This window comes from Ursus maritimus, unplaced genomic scaffold (assembly GCF_017311325.1).
Source record: "Ursus maritimus isolate PB19 unplaced genomic scaffold, ASM1731132v1 scaffold_6, whole genome shotgun sequence".
Lineage (NCBI taxonomy): Eukaryota > Metazoa > Chordata > Mammalia > Carnivora > Ursidae > Ursus > Ursus maritimus.
This window is the reverse complement of record NW_024426774.1, coordinates 15,270,735-15,289,836: the sequence shown is the minus strand read 5'-3', so window position 1 is coordinate 15,289,836 and position 19,102 is coordinate 15,270,735. Positions and strand designations below refer to the sequence as shown.

The following is a 19,102-nucleotide window of genomic DNA, read 5'->3' as shown; positions in this document are numbered from 1 at the left end:
GGGTGTGTGTGGAGGTGCGGACGGGGTGGTGCACTTGGCGAGCGAGGGTGATGAAAATCGGAGACGAGTGAGAATCACTAGCCCAGTAGAACGACCTGAATCTCCTTTGTGTTTACCCCGGCCAAGCATTGCGGGCCGGCAATGTGCTCAGCAGGCTCCACTTGCCCAGGAGGCAACGACTAGAATGACAGTCCACTTAATGGGTTCACTTTTCCCCCCAAAACGCGTCTCCATCGTCTTGCTGCGGGGAGAGGCTGAGAATGAAGCTAAGGGCGTGGATTACTGTCCGGCTCCTGTGGGTGCTAGCACCCGAGAAGCGAAGTTCGAGGAGTACCACGCAGGCAAAGGCACTGACACCCGCACAGGCAGTTGGCGGAGAACAATGAGCTACCAGGGAGGAAGCCGAGGGTAAGCGAATTCGGAAGTCGAGGCCCCACGCGGGAAGACAGAGGCGAACGCGGCGCTCGGCGACACCACGCCTGCGCCGCCCGACCTCGGGCGCGCGTCCCCGCTTGGCGCCGCCGCCGAGACCAGAACTAGCTGCAAGCCAGCAAGGTGAGGGCGGGGGAGCGCACGCCTGAGGGACGGCCGAAGCGCGCGAGCGCAGAGAGCGTGCGCACGCGCAGAACTCCCGCCGGCCGGCGCCCGGAGCGCGGGAGAAGCGACGGAAGCCATTGAGAGGAGCCGCACCTTGGTGAGTGTTCCCCCTCCCCTTTCTCCCGGAGTGCCTTGCGCGCGCCCGGTGGGCGGGGGGGGAGGGGAGGGGAGGCGGCGGTGGCAGCCATGTTGTTGTGAGTCTCTGTGTCTCACCCTCGGTACTTCGGTGGTTCGGAGGAGGAGGGGGAGGAGAAGGAGGAGGTGGGGTGGGGGGGAGGGAGGTAGGTGGAGAAAGAAGATATTGCCGCCACCGAAGGCGGAGGAGGGAAGGACGGCCAAGAGCGACGCCGCCGTGTGCCCAACGGTCGGTGTCCCCGGCTGAGGCAGCGCGGCCGCAGCAGCCCCGTAAGTCAGTCCGCGATTGCTCCCTCTCCCCGTGCTCTGGCGCCGCAGGAGCTGGCTTCCCGGGCTTTGTGTGGCAGTCTCGGCGGGAGCAGCCTGCAGGGCGGGAGGGCGGACAGGGCCTGCGGGCAGCCCGGGACGGCTGCGGCCTGGGGCCCGCTCGCACAATGCGGGGGGAGGGGTGCCGGAAGGGGGTGTGCGCCCGGCGGGGGGGGGGGTGCTCGCCTCTCCCGCTTCCTTTCCTCCCCCACGCCACTGCCTCGCGGCGCTGGGGGGCCCACCCCACTTGTCCTGGGTTTCTTCGGCGCTTGAGGTTAGGGACCGAGCTGTCCGTTCAGCCCATGGTCGTTAAGAGGGGAGAGGCCGGTAGATGCAAAGAAGTGTGCGAGTTGGAAGTGGGCGAAGAGGAAGGAGTGGGTTTATGAAAACAAGTGTGGGAATTCTTGGGGGTCCGAGTGTGTCCAGGAAAAGCTTTCGGCAGACAGGTGGGGGTATGAAAGAAACAGCGACTTGGGTTAGACTCGTTAGGTGCCATTATTAAGGAATGTTAATGTTTCTGTTATTGGAACAGATTTTGACCCTCCGGTTTAAATTAAGACGAAAGAAAAGGTTAGAGGTTTCAGACATTTTAGCAGTTTTGTGTCTGTATTGGCCCAAATTTTGGGATAAGTGTTTAAAAGTTTTATTCCCAAACGCGTGTAAAAGTTACGCTGCTTCTGAGAACACAGCTAGGGAAAACCCATTTTTCTTAACTTAGTTTTTCATTCTAACACATATTTAAACATTTTGGGGCTTAATATTACGAACATATTAGGTGTAATAAGACAATCATGTCAGTTAAATCAGGATTTCGGACTTTGTGAGATTTTAACGTAAGAAAACTGGTGATAGGTTTTATTTGGTAAAGGTTTTTAGGGAAAGCTTTATTCGATGCTTTTAAACGCTTAAGAGAAATGTAGTATCTGTAAAGGTATATCAAGAAAACAATTTTAAAAAGAGAGTTACCTAAGGATTTTAAAAGCTTGTTTACTGCTTAGATTCGTGTTTAATAGGTGACTCACCATGTGACCTGAAGTATCGGAGGATGATTTAAGGAATTCTGGCTAGGAATTTAAAATACAAGGACAAGTATTTTTAATCGGCTTAAGTTTCTGTCCTTAGTCTTTTAATATTCTTTTTAAAGATGATTTTCTTCATCTTCACAGGTATCGTAAATAGTTGATATTTCCCTTTTTGTATGAATGTCTTTTAAAGTTCAGTTTTTGGTGAACTTAAGTTATTTAGAATTGTCTTTTGGTGTCCTGAAGGCCGGTTTTTGTACCCAGTAAAGGTTTACACTGATTTAAAAAATTAGTTGTATTTCAGAATCCTGGTTCTTAAGCTTTTAAGCTTTTTTTTTTTTTATTTGTACAAGTCGGTCTATTTATTTAGTCTTCAAGTTATTTGCTATTAACAAACTTTAACATCTTCAAGATTTAAACTTTAATTTTTATACATAGTTTTCTTAATTTTAGTGCAAAGTTCCCTCAGATGTTTTAATATTTAGTAAGATTTCAACTTATTTGCCATATTTAAGTTGGTCTTACAAGGTTATCCACTTTAATAGACCAGTTTTTCTTAGGCATTACAAGTGTGTAAGCCAAACTATGCAGTCTCAACAAAGATAATACTAGGATTTTGTTTCTGTTAAACCTTCCATACTTGTTTATAAATCTTTCTGGTGATGAAATGTAATTTGTCTTCCTGTGTAGGTACTTAGCAGAAGTAACTATGATCACAGATTTGGGCCAGATGTGACATCCAAAGCCATGACCAGATAGTCTTGCTTTTTATAGACATTGACAAGATCTTCATAATTTCAAGGGGAGGTTGGTTCCTGTCTCCTGGACTTAAGTTCTCCATACTTCCTAATTCAATGACCTCTAAATTTGCTGGATTTCTAATGTAGCAAAATATTCTGTATTTTTTCATGTTCCTAAGATTTAGGGTTATTTTAAATATCTGAATGTATCTCATATGGCTTTGGCTTGCATTCTTAGTTTGTGATTGTTTTACTGATAGGTGTGTGATTAATATAAAAATTATACTAATAACTAATGAATTGGTTTGTGATGGATTAGGTAGATTTTTTGCTGTTTTTAAGAAGGCCTTAAAAACAGTCTGACTTGGCTCCTGTTGTCCCACTTCTTCACTACAGCCTGATGCATTTGTAAGGAGGAACTGATAGAGTATGGCTTAGTCTCCTTCCTCTCTCTCTCTTTGGAAGTCTGCCCCCTGCAGAAAGCACTTTGTTCTGCTGCTTCTTAAGGCCACCATGACAGACTCTGCCCCTTTTTGGAGGACCATCAGTTGTCCAGTGCTATCTCTGACTGGTTTAGGATAATTAAGGGGTGTGGTGGTAGGAACCCCACTGGCCTAGGTCTAAATTAGTCGTTCCATTGTAGCTCGGTCAGTAAAAGGAGATGTTTGAATTGCTGTCAGTCTAGTTCCTGTGTATCTCACTTCTGAATCCTGATGTAGTGGAAAAAGTTTTCCTTCAAACCTTATCATTTAGAAGCTAATATTTTAATAATGATTTTTATATTTAGGAATACAGGTAGAAGACATTTTTCACTTAAAATGTATTGCTTTTGTAGTGGGAAAAGTGAATTTACAGAGCAATTACGTTGAAGCCTTTCCAGTGAAACAATATAGAATTATTACATAGGTAGGTTCATAGTAAATGGTGTTTTCTTCTCAGAGTTTCAGGTAGCAGTATGTTTACAGACATAAGGTTAATGTATTTTTTTCCTTAGTCCAACAAGTCAAAAGATCCAACTTCTTTATAAATGAAAAAGTAAGATTTGCCTCATTAACAGTGTCACCTTCTAGAGCGTCATTTCTTCTTTCTTTTCTTTCTTTCCTTCTTTCCTTCCTTCCTTTCGATTTTATTTGTCAGAGCAAGAGAGCACAGCAGAGGGAGAAGCAGGCTCTCCGTTGAGCAAGGAGCCTGTGGGACTCAGTCCCAGAACTCTGGGAACACGACCCAAGCCAAAGGCAGATGCTTAACCGACTGAGCTACCCAGGGGTCCCAAGTCGTTTAATTCTTAATGAAATTTTGGACATTTTTTTCTTTCATTGACTTTTTCCCTAAAAGTTTTATTTGACCCTTTCCTGACTCCTACAGATTTTTCTAAAGTGCTTTAAAGAATTTAAAAAGTTTGGGTTATCAAGCACATTGGCAAAATCATAGTTTATGTAGTATATTTCACCTTTGCAAATGTAGCTTCTCTAATCCCATCCATTTTTAGTTTACACATTACATATTTTTACTTCCTATTCTTTTTTAGAGAGATAAAAGGTGTTGGAGTAGAGTACTAGAAAACCATACAGATGTGTACACTTTATGTTCATATCCCAGGATTTCACTGTAGCTGCCAGGTACAAAAAAGGTGAAGAAGTGTGAAGGGAGAAGGGGTAGTTGATTGTCAGAATACTTTGGACTGAAAATGGGACAGGGAAAGGAAAAAGGCAGTCATTATCACCTACCTAAGGCAAAAGGTACATTTGAACCACAGAACTTCCCTTCCAGGAAGGAATTTGGTGAAATTGACTATAAAATGACACTACAAAACCATCATTGAACACCTGTCCAGGAGAGTAAAACCTGCAACTGACTGCCAGAGTATATAAAAAATGGTGTGTGGCAGGGGATAAGAGTATAAAAGGCTCTTTTGACACATTTTTTAGTCATGAAAAAAAAATCACTAATTATGTAGAGAGCCTAGTTTGAGGATGGATCTTTGTGATTTTTTTTTAACATTTATTTATTTGAGAGTGAGCACACATGAGGTGGGAGGCAGAGAGAATCCTCAAGCGGACTTCCCACTGAATGCAGAGCCTAGTGCAGTGCTAGATCCCTGGATCCTGAAATAAGACCTGAGCCCAAATCGAGAGTTGGTGCTTCATCGGCTGAGCCACCCAGGCACCCCAGACCTTTGTGATTTTATTGTAGTGGACATCTCATATCAAGAGTTTTAGATCTCAAAGTGGTGATCTGTGATTTTAGGCACTGTTTTTTGAGAGACTTACTTAGGGATCAGTGGGATATCATCTTGGCTGTGTAAGATGCAACTGGTTTTATTCATTCAGACATTAAAAAGGTAAACGAGTAGTAGAAACAACCTGATTCTAAGTATAGGTCTTTGCTAGGCAGTCAAATAAGGCAAATTGTATAGAGAAAAATATGGATGGTTTTGTCTGATTTTGTTAAATACCAAAAATTATGTACAGATGGGAGCTACTTGTGTTTTCCATTTTGGTGACCAGGTCATTTATTAATATCTGTTTAGTATTCTATCAGCACTTTAAGTTTGAGTAAATGTAAAGTGTTAAATTTCCTGGAATACAGTCTGAATCTTTAAATCTGATATAAACAACAAGATTTGAAATTTTGAGAAGATGATAGCTGCAGTTTTCCCTGGAGATGTTTTCTTGGACCTACCTTGAGGTCGAAGTGTAATAGATTGCTGAAAAGGGATCCAAGGGAAAGTCTTAGGTGCCTTCATTTAATCTCTAAGTTACGTTGCTCCTACACTAGCAGAAATGGGAGTACACTATCTAGGAACTTGCCAAAAATAAATTGTTTGCTAATTTTTATTGTAAGGCTGGTTGAGAAGATAGTCATGGAATATTATTTGAGGAACATTCAGTTCCATTGTTACTCTGGATAGTGTAAGTTTTATCTTCTCATCAAGGTAGACTACCAGAGATTTGCACACATTTTTTGAGATTTGTATGCCTATGATGTGCGAGACGTTTTTTAGGTACTGGTGGTACCAGATCCTTGTTACTGAGTTCATAGTAAAGTGGAGGGTAAGATAATTAAACTTGTGATTGCAGTGCAGTACACTAAGTGGCACACATACTGTGTTAAAAAAGTGCTGTGGACTCACATAGGTAGACATTGCAGGGGCCAGGAAGAGCTTTTCACGTGAGGTTAAGTTAGGCTTGGAGAGGGGCGCCTTGCTGGCTCAGTAGAGCATGCAACTCGGTCTTCAGGGTCATGAATTCAAGCCCCATGTAGGGCTCTCTCTGCTTAACGGGAGCCTGTTTGTCCCTCACCCTCTGCCTGCTGATCCCCCTGCTTGTGTGCATGTACTCCCCCAAATAGATAAAGTCTTAAAAAAAGAAAAAGAAAAATGACTGGACAGATACGTAGGGGGACCCACCAGATTTAAAGGCTTTTTCTGATTTGGATAATCCTGAAACACTTTGGATATCCCAGATTATAACTGGGAAGATTTAGACCATATTGTCCTGGAACCCTTACAGAATTAACTGTGGAATTGCTTTCTCTGGATTGTTACAGGTTAGGTGCATGGCTTTCCTTCAGAGACTGACTATAAAAAATAAGATTATGAAACCTTGAATCAGTTGAGAGAATGTTGTTGAGATTTTCTATTATAATTCTGTGTCCTCTATAATATCTCATATAAGAAATATCTTTGAAAGCTTAGTGCTAGAAAGAAGGTTGTTGGTATGATTTTTTTCCTATGGATAGTGAGAATTGTATGTAATTTATTGTATTTTCTCCTCTTTTATCTTTGTATCTTCAGAAGTTAAACTTAGAGTTTACTATTTTGTTATTAATACTTGTTTTGTTATTTTCTTAAGATTAGTTTTTGTTTTACTGTGTATATTTCCTATGACATACTTCATGTACTTTAAAAAATTTTTTATTTAGGGGCACCTGGGTGGCTCGGTTGGTTAAGCATCTGCCTCAGGCTCAGGTCATGATCTCAGGGTTCTGGGATAGAGCCCCATGTTGGGTTCCATGCTCAGTGGGGAGTCTGCTTCTCCCTCTCTTCCTCTCCCCACCCCTCGTGCACACTCGCTTTCTGTCTCAAATAAATAAAATCTTTATAAGGGGTGCCCAGGTGGCTCAGTAAGTTAAGCATCTGACTCTTGATCTCAGCTCAGGTCTTGATCTCAGGGCTGTGAGTTCAAGCCCTGAGCTGGGCTCTACACTGGGCATGGAGCCCAGTTAAAAAAATTATTTTTAAAAATTTAAATGTATATAAAGCAAGTTTCGTTTAAATTCTACTCAGGAATGTTTCTACATAGACCCTTTTTTGGTATATAACTTAGGTAGTCCTGGAAACTTCACAGATTTGGTTTCTCTCTTCAGACACTGTAGCCTAGGCATTTGTTTTTTCAAGTTATTTATTTATTTATTTTTAAAGATTATTTGTCAGAGAGAGCGCGTGCGTGCGTGCATACACAAGCAGGGGAAGCGACAGGCAGAGGGAGAAGCAGAATCCCAGCTGAGCAGGGAGCCCGATGCGGGACCCTGGCATCATGACCCGAGCCAAAAACAGACACTTTACCGACTGAGCTGCCCAGGAGTCAACTATTGACTTATTTCTTTAAACTAATCTCTACACCCAGGTTAGGGCTAGATCACATCCTGGAGATCAAGTTTGGTTTTTTTTGTTGTTTTCTAAGCAACAACTTGGAAAGTTTTTTGTTTTATTTATTTTTTTAAATTAATGTACTTGAGAGAAAGAGAGGGAGAGCACAAGCAGGGGAACAGCAGAGGGAGAGAGAGAAGCAGGCTCTCCCTGAGCAGGGAGCCGGACGTGGTGCTCAGTCTTAGAACCCTGCGATCATGACCTGAGCTGAAGGCAGACACTTAACCAACCATCTGAACCATCCAGGTGCCCCGGAAAGTTTTTTTTAAAACTTCAACATCTTTAAAAAATTGCCTAGGTCAACTCACTAAGTTATTGAGGGAAAAAATTATTGTTTTAAAAGTGGTATTATATTTATTCTTGAATATTTGAGGAACTTTAAAAATCACAACTCATCACCTGAAAGATTACTCTTTAACTGAAAAGTTTATACAACTCATATTTTTTCATAGACTACTCGTAGTAGGCGTCATAAGTCGAGCATATTTTAGAACAACTATCGTAAGTTGTGGCTTTTCCTAGGCAGAAGGTAAGAGAATTGAAATATGTAATTGACTAATTTTTTTCTGTATCTTGGAAATGACTAGAAATACTGCTCAAAATAAATTTCTTTTGCATTAACATAATATTTACAGAAGAAAGTTAGGATAATACGGGGTTAAAGTTAAGCAGTGTTAACTGTGGGACTTACTTTGTGAGAATGAATTCTGAAATGACCATGTGCGCAGCTTGAAAAAGAACAAATGGGTACCAGCGAGTAGCATATCTTAAATGTATTGGACAGGAAACCTCTTACTTCAAAGAACACTGTGAATTGGTGATTAGGGAAAACACTTCGGAAAATTCTGGCCTAAAGAAAAAAATCCGGGACACCTGGTTAAGCGTCTTCTTCAGCTCAGGTCATGATCCCAGAGTCTGAGACTGAGTCCCGCATCGGGCTCCCTGCTCAGTGGGGAGCCTGGTGCTCCCCCTGCTTGTGTGTGCTTCTCTCTCTCTCTCTCTCTCTCTAATAAATAAAATCATAAAAAAAATAAAAACATTTAGAAAAAAATAAAAAATCCTTTTAAAACTGCATTTGAGTCTGCTGCTTAGAATGGTTATTTTTTCTCAGTTGTCTCAGACCATGCATTGAAATGATTACCTTTAGTTCTGTTACAACCTAACATTTCTTGGATATTTCTCCTTGGTGCTATATTAATTCTGATTGATTATGTATAATAATTAAAAATTAATAGATAACCATTTGAGACAAGTCTTCACTTGTTGGGCATTCAACCTAGTACTAAAGTGAATTGAAAATAACACAGGATCACTTGTACTTCATTCTGTGATAAAGCCTTTAAACTTTAGTGCATTTAAATGGTATTAATATAGGATCTTAAAAAAAAAAAAAACTTCCTTTACTGACTTCAGTGAGCATTACAACACAGAAAAAATGCGAAGACAAAGCCGGTAGTACCTCCTCTCCAACCAGAGTTCAGTGTTTGTTTTGTCATAGTCCACACAGATGTATAATAATACATTGCTCCTCTCTTTTAAACAAAAATAGGATCATATGATACACCTTCGGCAACTTGATATTTTTATTCAGTATCATAGACATTTTACTGTATTTGTACATGTAACTTTAATAACTTGTACAATTCAGTACATAGATTTTTATTTTGTTAAACCATTTTTCTGTTGCGTTTACATTCAATTTTTTTATATTTTATATTTATTTTTTATTTAAATTCAATTAATATATAGTGTATTATTAGTTTCAGAGGTACGTTGTTCAATTCTTATTTTTGAACCACTGCAAGCAGTGCTGCAGTAAATGTTACGCAGTTCATTCTTTTCATGTTGGTGCTCTTTATGTAAGGTAAATTCCCAGAAGAGAAATTCCTGGGTTACAGGATTTTATGTTGATTTTTTTTAAACAACAAAATACTCATTATGGTAGATGATTAATACTCTCGAAAGCACTTATATTTTAATTTCATTATTTCATTTATTTTTCACAACAGTCCTGCGAGGGAGGCATATTCTCATTTGCAGGTGGGGAAACAGGACCAGTGTTCAAGTGTTCTGGGTTCATTCACCTAGTTTGGGACAAACATGGAACTATATTCTAGATCTTCAGATTCATCTGTTATGCCATGATGAACAATCTAAAATTTTTTATTTGGAAAACAAAACGGTGTTTGTGGATATATTCCTTAGCTGTAAGTGATATGGTAATGTGTAAGGGTCTTAGTCCTGTACGTGCAAGGAAGCATCATCTGGAGAACTTAAAAAATACTAATAAAAATATGTCCCTGTTTCCCTGCCCAGACTAATTCAGTAAGTTTTATATAAGCTGGAACTGAGTGCAGTTTTAAGTTTTCTACCTTTTAAGTTTTCTACCTAGATTCTGATGCACTGAGGGCATGAGAACCAGTGGCCTTAAAATTGGGGTGCTCATATCCCTGAGGGGGTGCATGAAGAATTTCCAAAATGTTAGCACATTTAGTTTTCTGGGAATCAGTTAACAGTTCCTCCTTCTATAGACTAAGAAATGCATACCTGTGATCCATCCCAAATCTTAATGTGGTATGTTTCACTGACGGTTAAGCCTTCAGGGCACAAAACTTAAAAAGTTAGCTTTCTTCAGTGGTTAATCTCATTTAGTCTTAATTCATTGACATTGCTGTTAGGAATGAAAATGTAGGATAGAACTGGAGTATTTTGGCCTCTGTTGGAAGTTCAGATCAGCGATAGTCTTGGGCAATAGGAGTAATGGCAAATTAAAAAAAAACCGCTCACCATGGGGTGTCTGGGTGGCTCAGTCGGTGAGTGTCCAGCTCTTGGTTTCAGCTCAGGTTATGATCTTAGGGTAATGGGATAGAGCCTCCATGCTCAGCAGGGAGTCTCCTTAAGCTCCTTTCCTCCTCCCCTGCTCATGCATGCACTTTCTCAAAAACCTTTTTTAATATTTATTTATTTGAGAGAGAGTGGCGAGGGCGAGTGGGGGGAGGGGCAGAGGGGGAGAGAATCTCAAGTAGACTCTGCACTAAGCATGGAGCCAAACGTGGGGTTCGATCCAAAGGTCCTGAGATCATGACTGGGCCAAAATCAAGAGTCAGGTGCTTAACCAACCGAGCCACCCAAGTGCCCCCAAATAAATAAATCTTTAAAAAATAAAATAAAAACCAAAAAAACAGTTCATGTCTTCTTTCCTAAGCTTTTGTCAATACTTACTGAGCAGAAACTACTATGAAATTTACTTTGAAAGCAAGAAAAATGGGGGCGCCAGGGTGGCTTAGTCGGTTAGGCATCTGCCTTCAGCCCAGGTCATGATCCCAGGGTCCTGGGATGGAGTCCTGCCCTGGGCTCTCTGCTCAGCAGCAAGTCAACTTCTGCCTCTCTGCGATCTCTCTTTTGCGTGCTCTCAAATAAATAAATAAATAATGTTTTTAAAAAGCTAGAAATATGTAAATTATGTTTATCACAGCATATTGTCAAATGTGTTGAGGAGTTTAAAAGGTATGATTTGAGGGGCGCCTGGGTGGCACAGCGGTTAAGCGTCTGCCTTCGGCTCAGGGTGTGATCCCAGCGTTATGGGATCGAGCCCCACCTCCGGCTCCTCCGCTATGAGCCTGCTTCTTCCTCTCCCACTCTCCCTGCTTGTGTTCCCTCTCTCACTGGCTGTCTCTATCTCTGTCGAATAAATAAATAAAAAAATCTTAAAAAAATAATAATAAAAGGTATGATTTGAGTGGTTCCTTTTTTTTTTTTAAAAACACACTTTGAGGAATATATCAAAGAGTAGGGTAGAACTAACCTAGATGAAGTGGTTAGTAAGTGCTAGCTATTATAAGTACAATGCCTTTAAATCAGCTGATGAGAAAATTAGATCTACAAATTAGATTTTGCTTTTTTAAAGCCCAAAGTGCCATGAAGGTGTGGCTAGAGGTATTTACTGTAGTAGGTATTGAGTATACATGTAAATTCCTTTATGTTGCCTTAAAAACCCTTAGACCTTTACAAATAAGACCAGAATATTTGTCTTTTAAGTGATGGCCTAGTTTATGAAGAAGATGTTTTTCTGGCGTGTTTCTTTGTAATTCGTACATAGCTTATGTATAGTTGTACTTTTTTGGGAAAGATTTTATTTATTTATTTGAGATGGGGGGGCAAGCACAAGCAGGGGGAGAAGCAGGCTCCCTGCTGGCAAGGAGCCAGGTGTGGGGTTCGATCCCAGGACCCCGGAATCAAGACCGAAGCCAAAGGCAGCCGCTTAACCAACTGAGGCACCCAGGTGCCCCACTTATAGGTACACTTAAGAAATCCTTAAGTTCTACCATGCATAAGGCCACCGATTTCCACTCTGACTTGACAATAAGAACTATATAAATGTGTTTAGTGATTTCCAGCATGTATATATTTAAATATTTTCAAAGAGATAAGTAATGAGTGGGAAATATTCAAGGAGTAAATACCTATCAGTTGTAAAATAAAAATCATGCATTCCCTTTTCCCAGATGTGTCACTAATAACAGTTGTGTCCCAGTTTCTGATTGTTTTCTATGTATTCATATATGTATGTTTTTATCCTCTTTTTACAAAAGTTGGATGATAGACTGCTTTTCCCCTTGCCTTTTCACTTACATCCTGGATTTTTTTTTTCATATATGCCTAAATACATTTATCTCATGCTTTTATTTATTTATTTATTTTTAAAGATTTTTATTTATTTATGTGACAGAGAGACAGCCAGTGAGAGAGGGAACACAGCAGGGGGAGTGGGAGAGGAAGAAGCAGGCTCCCAGCGGAGGAGCCTGATGTGGGACTCGATCCCGGAACGCCGGGATCACGCCCCGAGCCGAAGGCAGACGCTTTAACGACTGCGCTACTCAGGCGTCCCTATCTCATGCTTTTAATTGGACTCATAGTTGATAATGTTATCAGTTTCTCTCTGTCCCTATTACACTAGCTTTAGTATTCTTCCTTTGATCCCCTCCCTCATTTCATGGAACATGGTGTGATCAGAATAGTTTGCATAATTGTGTTACATGTTTTTTTCTGTCCTAATTCTGATAGAAGTTTTAAAGTCTAACAGGTGGGCTCCTAGGTGGCTCAGTTTGTTAATCGTCTGCCTGCGGCTCAGGTCTTGATCTCAGGGTCCTGGGATGGAGTCCCACATCGGGCTCCCAGATCATCGGGGATCCTGCTTCTCCCTCCCTCTGTCTGCCGCTCCCTGTTTTTCTTGCTGGCTCGCTCTCTGTCAAATGGATAAATAAAATCTTTTTTTTTTTTTTTTAAGTAACAGGTAGTATGATGTTATTGAAAATACCAATTAAATGCCATGGGAATTAAGAAAAAAATTGGGGGTAGGTTTTGATGGAGAAAGTGGCATTTGAGCCAAATTTTGAGGTTATAGTATTTGCATATGAACAGATAAATGGCAAAGGCCTATCCAGGGGACTTGAATAGTGTAAACAAAAGGATGATTGGGGTGGGGGGAGCTTTAAGAGAGTTGTATAATTAACATACCGGCTTACTTATGGTTTATGCTTGGTTGGTACGGAAAAGAGAAGAGCCTTTGGAGTCTTGACAGTATCAGATCTGCCATTTTAGTAGTTTTGTCTGTTAGGATATGGAAATTGGCCACAATTTACTTATTTGTAAAGTAAGAATACAGTAGCTACTTTTCTGGATAGTAGTGAGAATTAGATATAATGTGCCTAGTACAATATCTGACATGACATGAAATTTTGTTCCCCAGGGGCGCCTGGTTGGCTTGGCTGAACTTCTCTTGATTTTGACTCTGGTCGCTATCTCAGGGATTGTGAGGTCAAGCTCCATATTGGGAATCCATGCTCAGCAGGGAGTCTGCTTGAGATTCTCTCCCTCTTCCCACATATGCGTGCTCTCACTCAAATAAATCTTAAAAAAAAAAATTGTTCTCTTTGGGGGGTGGTGTCTGATAAAAATTAGTCCAGAGATTTTGTGTTCTTTGGAAATCAGTTTTTGGGGAAAAAATTTCATGTACCACTTAGCAAAAATATGGTTGAGAAAGTAATCATTGATACTAAGTTTATACAATAGCTTGGACCCTAAGTCAGTTAACCTTGTGGAGAGTAGCTACCTTTATAAGCTGCAGTTTATATATGTTTTGTTTAAAAAAGCAGGGGTGATTTCAGATTGTACTTACCCCTCAAGACCCAGCTTGAAAACCACCTGCTTCACATGGCCATCATATTGTTAAATATATTTTATTAAGCTCTATTATGGAGATATTAAACACAGAAGTAGAGTAATGTGTTGTATCTTCAGATATCTATCATTGATATTTAATCTTGTGTGAAATCTAATATTTTACTTTTTATAAAAGAGTACTTCACGGGCACCTGGGTGGCTCAGTTGGTTAAGCATCTGCCTTCGGCTCTGGTCATGATCCCAGGGTCCTGGGATTGAGCCCCGCATCGGGCTCCCTTCTCAGTGGGGAGCCTGCTTCTCCCTCTCCTGCTCCCCCAACTTGTGCTTGCTTGTTCTCTCCTCTGTCAAATAAATACATAAAATCTTTAAAAAAAAAAAAAAAAAAGAGTATGTCAAAGTAACTCCCAGACAGCAGGCCATTTTAAGCGTAAATTCTCTGGGGCGCCAAGGTGGCTCAGTCAGTTAAGCATCCGACTCTTGATCTCACTCAGCTCAGATCTTGATCTCAGGGTTGTGAGTTCAAGCGCCTCATTGGGTTTTACACTGGGTGTGGAGAAAAATATATATAAGCATAAATGCCCTTACTCATGAGGACTTACTAAAATATATAATTCTCTTGCTGTTCTTACCACTAACAAAATTCGTGAATATCATATATACTCATTCTGTATTTAGAATTCCCTGATTTTCTCAAGAAAGTCTTTTTTATAGTTGGTTTATTAAAATCGTGATTCAGACAAGGTTTCTGCAATATATTTGACATTTGAGCCTTTTAGTCTGAATAATATTCTTCCTTCTCTCTTCCCCTTTTCCATATTCTGGATTAGATGATTACTTGTGTTATCTGTTGACTCTAAACAGTATTTAGATCTGGCGACTTTATTAGATTGAGATTTAGTGGGTTATTTTTTTGAGACAATTTTTCATAGGTGGTGGTGCTGTTTCATGTTTTATCATGGGGCATACGTTTGCTTGTTTTACTTTTAAAATGATAGCGTATTAAATCACATAAAATGTTAATTTAGAAATACTCCCTTTGGAGGAGCTCATTTCATAATATATCTTTGATATTTCACATGTATCTTTGACTCATTAGAGTCACTTTGTGTTATCTAACAGTTTTTTTAAGCATGTCATCTTCACATCCAAGTTATTTGACCTGCTTCTCTCAGGTATTATCTAAAAGTATCAAAAACCAGGATTGATTGAGGTCGATTTAGTTTGGAGATTTTCTCTAAGCAGTATTTCGTGTTTCAAAATAAAAGAATTTCCTTAAGCAGTATTTTATTTCTCAAAATAAAGCAATTGCAAGAATGCTGTGTAAAATAAGAGACTTCGTAAGAAATCAAATACTTGGTGATTCTCCTTTGAGAGAACTTTAAGGGAAAAAAAATCTTGCCTCATATTTGCATATATGTAAGTTAAGTATCCTGTTTTGCCTCTTTGAGAATATGTTCTCTGTGAGATTTATCCTCAGAGAGCTAAAGCATTCTTGCATGGAAATACTGGGTATATTTGTATTTAGTGTCTAAATGCTGATGTTGGAACAATCTAATTTCTAATCTTAGAAGATTTAAGGTAGGGTCTTTGAAGATTTCTGGTTTCTAGGAATCTATATTAATAGTTGTGTGTGTGTGCTGTGCACATGCATGCCAAATTTCATTCAAAATGTAAAACTTTACTTTCCCTTAGTATAGTTGAGTCAGTAATACTGTTCTTTTATTGCTGGGAAAGCAAGCATATATAATTACCCCATGAAGTATGGACAAACAAGTAGCAAATATCAAAAAATGTTGATGTGGTTCTTGACTCAACTACTAGCTAAATGACTTGTTCAAACACCATTAGAAAAGTGTATGATTCAAGGGAAACAAACGCAAAAAACGAACTTATTGGGACTTCGTGATAAAAAACTTTGGCACTGTGAAGGAAACAATCAGCAAAACTAAAAGGCTGCCTTCGGAATGGGAGAAGATACTTGCAGACGAAGGCTTAGTATCCACAACCTATAAAGAACTTACCAAACTCAGCACCCCAGAAAAACAGTGCAGTTAAGAAATGAGCAGAAAACATGAATAGACACTTTTCCAAAGACGACTTCCAGATGGCTAACAGGCACGTGAAACAATGCTCAACATCACTCATCATCAGGGAAATACAGATCAAAACCATGATGAGATACCACCTCACACCTGTCAGAATGGCTACAGTTAACACAAGAAACAACCGATGTTGGCGAGGATGCAGAGAGAGTAGAACCCTCTTGGTGGGAATGCAAACGTCACAGCTACTGTGGGAAACAGTATGGAGGTTCCTCAAAAAGTTAAAAATAGAGCTACCCTGTGATCCAGCAATTGCACGACTAGGTATTTACCCAAAGGATACAAAAATACTGATTTGAAGGATTACATGCATCCCAATGTTTATAGCAACATTATCAACAATAGCCAAACTATGGAAAGAGCCCAAATGTCCACCGACTGATTAATGGATAAAGAAGATGTGGTATATATATACAGTGGAATATTACTCAGCCATCAGAAAGAAAGAAATCTTGCCAATTGCAACAACGTGGGTAGAGCTAGTTTGTATTATGCTAAGCAGAATAAGTCAGCCAAAGACAGACAAATACCATATGATTTCACTCATATGTGGAATTTAAGAAACAAAACAGATGAGCATATGAGAGGGTGAAAAAAGAGGGAAACAAACCATAAGAGACTCTTAATGATAGAGAACAAACTGAGGGTTGACGGAGGGAGTTGGGTGGGGAATGGGCTAGATGGGTGAAGGGTATTAAGGGGGCACTTGTTATGAAAAGCACTGGGTGTTGCATGTAAGTGATGAATCACTGAGTTCCTTGAAACCAATATTGCACTGTATGTTAACTAGAATTTAAATAAAAAAAAATTTTAAAGCCTCAAAATGTTTAAAGTTACGCGTAATAAAACACACACACACACACACACACACACACGAAAAGTGTATGATTCAATTCATGCCCCCAGAAAAAGTAAGTTACTAGGTGTTGATGGTGATTAGTAGAAACTTGCCATGTAAAATCTTTGAAGGCTAATGGTCTACTACTAATACTTAAGCGTGGATAGGTTTACCTTTGTCATGAATAAGGTATTACTAAACAAATTTGTTGGCAAATTTCCCAAAGTGATTTAAAATGCTGAAGAAATGAAGATATTCTTATAAGGACTTTAGTTCTTGTTTGCTTGCAGTGGATACCACTACTGCTCAATGATCATGTTCATTAAAAACTATCCAAGGAGGATGACTACCAAGAATATTTCATAAGCCTGTTAAGTTACTCTTTGTATTTATTGGCTTATACTTAATTAAGTTGTCGTGTAATTTTGTTTTTGTAATTAATGTACAAGATAGTAGTAGCCTTCAGTTATTATAGGACTAATATGGAAAAGTAGTGCCAATGGGAAGTTGCTATCAGACATTCTATGTTAATAAATGTCTTCATTGTTAGAGAAAGTCTGAGGAAGAACCTTGTTCACTGTCTCCATTAGAATGAGCATTGTGTATTAATATGTATGAAGGCATTTATAAACAGTTACTCTCCAGATATTTGATTTCTTGATCTGAATTTGCATTTCATACCATATAAAATAATTCTTTTTTGTTCAGTATATATCGAGCATTTATAGATAGCTAAGACACACTTCCTGGCCCCTTTGACCCCAGAGCTTAATTTCTATTATGGCCTTAAAAATAGAGCTAATTATAATACTATGAAAATGTGATTAGTGTCCTGCTGTAGTAGAAACCATTTATTGTAGCTCTGAGTGATTTTCCCCCCAACTTATTTTTTATAGTAGGCATATGGTGACGAATTGGATCAGATGTTATCTGAGAAAAATTAGTACTCTTAATGATATAAATGCATATTCTTGATCTTTTTACACAAACTTACTTGTAAACTGTTGGAATTATGTGTTAGTAAATATGAAAATTTAGAACTTAACCAAGTTGTTACTTGAGGTGCTTTTATCTGTTTTTCTTATGTAATTAGCAATAATGTCGCCTACAAAAAGTTGGCTGATGTTAAATTTTAGAATTTAATGAGGCACTGTTGTGGGTTGGTTTTTTTTTTGTTTTGTTTTGTTTTTGTTTTTTTGCTTTTTGTTTTGGGGTTTTTTTGGAAAGAAAGATTCAACCTCAAAAACTAACGTTTTAATTCAAACTTACCTAGGATTACACAGAGTCTTGGCTATAGAAAAGTTTCTATTATGTATCTTCTATATGAGCCAGTTCCAGTTGTTTATTAAAGAAATACTATCGGGGGAGTGTTGTGGCCTAAAGATGCAAACAAAAAAAAATTTCGAAGACAGACTTTACACCCCAAGCAATTCTGGTTACCATAACTCTTGGATACATTTCTTCAGATTAACATAGTTCAATATTCTGTACTTGGATGCTAGATACTCTCTCGCTTGTTAGAAGAAAAAAGTGTTCTTTCTTCCTAAGATTTAACCCTTTCGGATAAAGTTGTTAAATTCATGTCCAGATTCTTTTCCCTTGCCACCAAATGATACCAAGATTTGTAACTGCATAGGACGTAGAAGATTAGCATTTTCCAAAAATTTTGAGAGTCCCACTTAATGGTATATGTATGAGTCCTGCCCCCTCAACTTTATTATTACTAATACGGAGATTATTGGCCTGAGAGTTTGTTTACTTTCTATCCTGTTGTTTTGCCCACTTTCTCCTGCAGTCTTTTCATGATTGAAATAAATGGTAATGCCCTAAAGTGCAAAGCTGAGGTTGAGCCTTCTGCAGATTTTGCTTTCTTTTGTATTTTAAAGTCTTTTCCTCCTAACCTACTCAATCACCTCCATTTAAATGTAACCTGTAATACCATTAAATGTAAGAAGAAAATATGCCCAGGGATAGTATAAATGAAAAGGTTGGAAGTAAAGCCCTAATGCTTAACTTTTGGCTTGCTCATATTTCGGAGTGGATTATCTGCATTTGATTTTTTTGTAGAGCGGTCAAGAAAGTAAATCCAGTAGAGCAGAGGTCAGCAAACTATGGCCTACAGTCCAGATCTGGCCCAACCTGTTTTTTTTTTTTTTTTTTTCCCACTTTCTAGAACTGGTTTTTAGATTTTTAAAAGGTTGGAGGGGAAATAATATTTTGTAACATAAAAAATACATGAAATTCGGATTTCACTATTCATAAATAAAGTTTTATTGGGACATGTTCATGCTCGTTTATTTTTATATCCTCTATGGCTGCTTTTGTGCCACGGAGGTGTCGTTGAGAACAGAGATCATATGATCTGTCAGATCTAAAATGTTTACTGTCTGGCTCTTTGTTGAAAAATTTGTTGACCCCTGCCCTGGGGTGTGATTCACCACAAAAGAAAGAATGGATCCTAGAGACTTATCACATTTATCTGGAGGTTCTTTAACTTACGACCTCATTTATGTGGACCACAGATGAAA

The 19,102-nt window shown here is 39.2% G+C and overlaps 1 protein-coding gene across 6 annotated transcripts in view; it reads left to right on the top strand.

Moving 5' to 3' along the window:
- The first annotated feature begins 558 nt into the window (after positions 1-558).
- The window catches only part of PUM2 (pumilio RNA binding family member 2), a 96,753-nt gene continuing 78,209 nt past the window's right edge, over positions 559-19,102 (top strand). For 4 of the 6 annotated variants that reach the window (XM_040622928.1, XM_040622927.1, XM_040622924.1 and 1 more), the window contains exon 1: positions 798-1,002. The gene's annotated coding sequence lies outside the window, so the exon portion shown is untranslated. The other 2 variants (XM_040622923.1, XM_040622922.1) reach the window with 2 other exon arrangements.